The sequence below is a fragment of the Sinohyriopsis cumingii genome, chromosome 19 (genome assembly GCF_028554795.1).
Source record: "Sinohyriopsis cumingii isolate HCF-2022 chromosome 19, ASM2855479v2, whole genome shotgun sequence".
Classification (NCBI taxonomy): Eukaryota; Metazoa; Mollusca; class Bivalvia; order Unionida; family Unionidae; genus Sinohyriopsis; species Sinohyriopsis cumingii.
The window spans coordinates 39,847,840-39,853,839 of record NC_142979.1 but is presented as its reverse complement, the minus strand read 5'-3'; positions in this window follow the sequence as shown (position 1 = coordinate 39,853,839).

Below are 6,000 nucleotides of genomic sequence, written 5' to 3'. Positions count from 1 at the left end.
CTTCCAAAGTCATGGACAAAATTCAACACGTACAACAATCCAATGACCAGTTTGACATCACCGATGGAAAAGCCACACTGGACATGAACCACGTCTTTCCTCCTCAAGGGACTGGACGCAAAAAGATGTTATTGGTGGACGAGCTTCGCAGCACCAAAACAAGTCTCGTCCGAATTCACAATTCTCAAGACCAGATGTGTTTAGCCATTGCTATCGTGGTGGGACAAACCAATCCCAACAAAAACGACACGGCAGAATGGAAAAGAGCCTGGAAAACTATTCAAAAATCGGACCGAGCCAAACAACGAAGTGAAGCAGAACTCCTGTTGCAACAAGCCGACTTGCCCAAAGACAAACCCTGTGGCATTCCTGACATGCAAAAATTGCAAGATGTCCTAGCTCCACGATACACCTTGAAAGTGTACCCTCAAGAAGTGCGCGGACCTCTGTTGTTTCGAGGGAAAGACTTTAAGGACGGAAAATACATTCATGTCTATTATCACGATGACCATTTCGATACCATTACCAGTATCACTGCATTCCTGGGATACGGTTATTATTGTGAGAAATGTGACTATGGTTATAACAATCGAGAGCAACACAAGCATTGCGGATCGAAATGCTCAGGATGTTTGTCCTCTCCACCCTGTCTGAGCGAAGGACCAGTGCATTGTCCAGCTTGTCTGCGTACGTTTGTCAGCCCTGCCTGTTACCAGCAACAGCTCAAGACGCAAGGTTCACAGCAGAAATGCGCTTGTGAACTGCTGAGATTGTGCCCTACGTGTGGACAAGGCATACGTACCAATAATGCCAAGGCACACGTATGTTCAGGAAAGAAAAAATGTCACATTTGTCACCACACCAATGCTACGTGCAAAAATACCAACCCCCACCAGAGAAAGAAGACGGTCACAAGAAGAAAGGCAATTTCATCTTTTTTGATTTCGAATGCATGCAAAAGACCGGTATTCACGTTCCTAATTTCTGCGTGGCTCATCGAGCGTGCGAGAAGTGCATTCAAGAACCTATCTTCAGTCATTGCCCTCACTGCAGCAAGATTCCCGGAGGGCGTGAAAAAATCTTTCGAGGACCGAACACGTTAGCCGATTTTTGCACAATGGGTCTTAGACCCCATCGACAAGACGTGGAGCCAAGAGGACGTCGAACGTTACGGAGATTGTCATCGTCATGCCACAGTGATGGCTCACAATTTCTCCGGATACGATGGACAGTTTCTTTTGAGATACTATACGGAACAAGGCACAGAACGTCCTAAAGTCACTTTGAACGGAGCCAAAATCTTTTTCATGCATGTGGGACAAGTGCAGTTTAAAGATTCGATGAGTTACTTGGCCATGCCTTTGAGTCGAATGCCTAAAACGTTTGGAATGACAGAAATGGCTAAAGGGTACTTTCCACACTTTTTCAATACGGAAGCCAATCAACACGCCGTTCTACCCCATTTGCCTGAGGCTCACTATTACGACCCTGACAACATGCGTACCGAACAACGAGAAGCTTTCTACGCTTGGTACCAGGCTCATGCCTCAGACCCTTTCGACTTTGAGGAAGAAATGTTAAAGTATTGTCGTTCCGACGTGGACATTTTACGACGTTGCTGTGGAAAATTTCGAGAACTGTTCATGGAACACGGAGGGGTGGATCCTTTGAAATAAGCTTGCACTATTGCCAAAGCGTGTTCCTTAGTGTACCGGCAACGATTCATGCCTGAAAACACTGTGGCTGTCATCAGTCCTCAAACGACCAACTATGTCAAACGTCAATACTCGGTCAAAGCCCTACGCTGGTTACATTACTTGTGCGACAAGGAAGACAAATGGATTCAGCATGCCCCCAACGGAGGGGGCGAAAAGACCATCGGAACGCATTCGGTCGATGGCTGGGACTTAGAAACCCCAAGATCGTGTACGAGTTTAACGGTTGCTTATTTCACAGATGTCCCGTCTGTTACCCTGACCGTGGCACTAAAAATCAGTTTTTACAACGAACCATGGAAGACTTGTACCAGGACACTTGTCAGCGACGCCTAAAGTTAGAACAGGAAGGATACCAAGTGGTGGAAATGTGGGAACACGAGTACGATCACCGTTTGAAAACCGATCCCGAATTTAAAAGCCTCTTTGAAAGTTACCAGTTCATGGACCCGCTGAACCCGAGGGATAGTTTGTACGGATGAAGGACCAATGCCACCTGTTTGCTGTACCAAGCCGACGAAGAGAAAGGAGAAGAAATCAAATACTTGGACGCGTGTTCGCTGTATCCCTACGTGTGCAAATATTGTCGCTTTCCTGCAGGGCACCCACAATTGTTCACGGAACACATCGACCTGAAAAACATTCGACAATACGAAGGCTTGATCAAGTGCAAAGTTTTGCCTCCTACGGACTTGTACCATCCCGTGTTACCTCACCATTGTCAAGGCAAACTGATGTTTCCCTTGTGCCGTACTTGTGCCGAAACGTGCAACCAAGATCAACCTTGCCAGCACACCCAGGAAGAACGCGCCTCGACGGGGACGTGGGTCAGCGTAGAATTGTTCAAAGCTCTGGACATGGGATATCAACTGTTAGAAGTGTACGAAATTTGTCACTTTCCCAAGACACAACAATACCACAAGGGTGACCCCACGCAGAAAGGCATTTTCGCAGACTACGTGGATGCCTTTTTGAAACTGAAACAAGAAGCCAGTGGCTATCCTTCCTGGTGTCACACTCCCGAAGACCAAAAGACATTCAAAGAGAAATACTGGGCACAAGAAGACATTACTTTAGATCACATCGAGAAAAACGAAGGCAGGCGATCGTTTGCCAAAGTGATGTTAAATTGCTTGTGGGGTAAAATGGCACAAAGTCCGAGTTTACCCAAGACGGAGTATTTGACAGAACCTTCCCGCTACTTTCAGATGATTCACGACAAAACCAAATTCATGAAACACGTGGACGTCGTTCGCGAGGATTTGATCTTGGTCAATTACGAAGAAGATCTGGACTTTGTACAAGACGACCCTTTTGGAAATGTCATCATTCCGGCTTACGTGACAGTTCATGCTCGCTTAAAATTGTACGAAGCTTTAGAACTGTTAGGGGAACGCGTCCTGTACTTTGACACGGACAGTTGCATTTACATCCATCACCCTAGTCAACATCACCCTGACATCGAAGGAGACCGTTTAGGAGCCTGGACAGACGAGCATCCCGACGACAAGATTCTAAGTTTCGTCAGTGGCGGTCCAAAAAATTACGGCTACGTATACCGGGACCCACAAGAAGTGCACACGAAGTGTAAAGTGAAAGGATTGACTCTGAATTATCGTACCAGTCGTGTGGTCAACTTGGGGGTATTGAAAGAAGCCTTGCAATCTGGAGAAGATGAACACTTTAAAGTGACCACCTATCAACCCAACAAGATTGTACGTTTACCCACTCACCACATCGTCAGTCGACCCTTGGAAAAAGTCTATCAAATCGTGTACCAGAAGCGAGTGCGACTTCCCAATCATTTCACCTTACCGTATGGACACGTCGGTATTGGTCTGTATATAAAAAGGAACCCTAGGCAAGATAGATAGTTCATTGTGACTACCAAGACCAAGTGAACAAGATTGGGGCTTCTGAAGTGGAATGCGATTGTGAGCCTTGCCACTTTTCAACCTGTGTTAGTGACAGTACCAGAAGAACCTGCCACCCAGGACAGGACTGTCGTGGAAATCCCTGAAAGACCCTTTCGGGAGGACACTTGTGTGACCTTACCCCCTATAGAACTGGTCAGAACATTCCCCAAAACATGTTGTACAGACACTTGTGTTTATTCCACGTTGATGGTTATCATGTGCATTTTATCGTTGTACTTAAGCCTTTGGCTTTTATGTATTTTTGTCTTTCGTATTCGTGTTTAAAACATTCAATAAACGTGTCCTGAAAAAAGTATATAAACTCTCGTCTTGTTTGTTTTCGTGTCACAAGTGACATTCCTCACACTATGGCTACCTCTGCTGTCTCTGCTCCCTCTTCCTCCACTGTCACAGTCATCGACGAGCACTTAGATCGTGCCAGTTGGGAGGCTTTGTATCTGCGCCATCCCTTTAACATGCTCATTGCTGGACCTAGCGGTTCAGGCAAAACCGAATTCGTCAAACGCTTGATCGAACATAAACATCATTTGATCGATCGTCCACCTCAACGCATCGTGTGGTTTTACAAAGAGTGGCAATCGGCGTACAGCCTCTTGCGAGAAAGTCAAGGCGATTCCATCGTGTTTGTGGAAGGCATTCCTAAAGAAAACGACGGCATCGTCTCTGACTGCCGTCAAAACCATTTGGTCATTTTTGACGACATGTTAGGAGAAGACGAAGAAGAAATTAAACTGTGGTTCACGCGCAAAGGGCATCATCGTAATGCCAGTGTCGTTTACATCACTCAAAATTTGTTTCAACAAAGTAAAGCCCATCGCACCATCAGTCTCAATGCGCATTACGTGGTCTTGTTTAAAAGCCCTCGAGATAAATCGCAAGTGCAAGTCTTAGCCAAACAGTTAGGGACACCTTGGCTGACTCACGCGTACAACGATGCCACTCAAACTCCACACGCCTATTTACTTGTCTATTTGAAACCTACGACCCCCGATGATTTGCGATTTCGTACCCACTTGTTTCACCACTGGTGCCAAGACGGAGGGCCTGTCCTGTACACGTCTCCGTCCTCGACTTAACTTCATTCCACAAAAAAATCTATAAAAACCTCAGACCCTTTTCGTCTGTCTCACACACATTTTGAACATGACTTCCCTTCAGTCGCATCTTCCCGTCAAATTGATTCGTGCCTTGTATGGCATCAGTCGAGAAAACAATCCACAAACACGAGCTCGTGTCTTAGAAGCTAGTCTCAAAGAAGTCTTACAATGGTTCACGGTGACGGCACGTCAATTACTCCAAGGGATCATTCAGATTCCTCATCAAGCCAAACGCTTTTTTGATCGAAACAAAACCGCTTTGACCCAACTGGCCGATCCCCGCATCGACACTCAAACCAAAAAACAAATCATTTTGAAACTTGGAGGGAGCGGTACTCTAGGAGGGGTCATCATTCGCTCTCTCTTAAGATGGGATCCTAATGCCCCCAAACTTCTCCCCAAGAAAAAAGTCAAACGAAGCTCCAAGAAGAAAAAGACCAGGTCCCCAAGGAGAACTTCTCCAGTGGCGGGACCCTCCTCTTACCAGACACCACCCCAGAAAAAGAAAAGAAGCCCCCAGAAAAAGAAACAGAGAAAAAGTCCCCAGAAAAAGAAAAGTCCACAGAAGAAAACAACTCGCAAGAGAGGCACTTCGGCCAGGACGCAACCTTACACTCGCAAACCACGACCTGCCACGGCGGTGACCGCGTCTCCGGCAGCCTCAAGTTCATCCACTTCTCCGTTGATGACACCAAGAACTGAAGAGTCCTTGGAGACGTTGATCACACCAAGAAGTTCTCCCTTGATGACCCCAAGAACATCCCCTGTGGGAGGACCCTCCAATTTAGCGGCAGTTACAAAGTTTACTGGATTTGTCCAAGCAAGAACTGGCTCGATTTAGTCCGTTGCGTACCCCTGCACGACGTGTCATGCCTGTCCTCAAGTTGATACGACGTAAAGACAATCAGTGACGACGCGTTCCAGTATAAAAAAGGTGTGTGACCAAGTCGGGGTATCAGTGTTTTGGTGCTCCTGAAGATTCAAAGATGTCACCTTCCAAAAAGCATCCCTCTTCTAAACAACCCCAAGGAAAGAAAAGAAAGGACTGCCACCACGTTTAGTCAAACATGGGGACATGTTATCTGTCCTGTCCAAAGCTTCTCCACCCCTACGAAAAAACTCATTCAATCAGCTTCCAAAGAGGTCATCGATACCGTGTGCGAATGTTGTTTGAACGTCTTGAAAGGTACGATCCCTTTGTCCAAACACCAGAAACAATGCTTAGGCAAACATCGTCACGTTCTTCGCCAA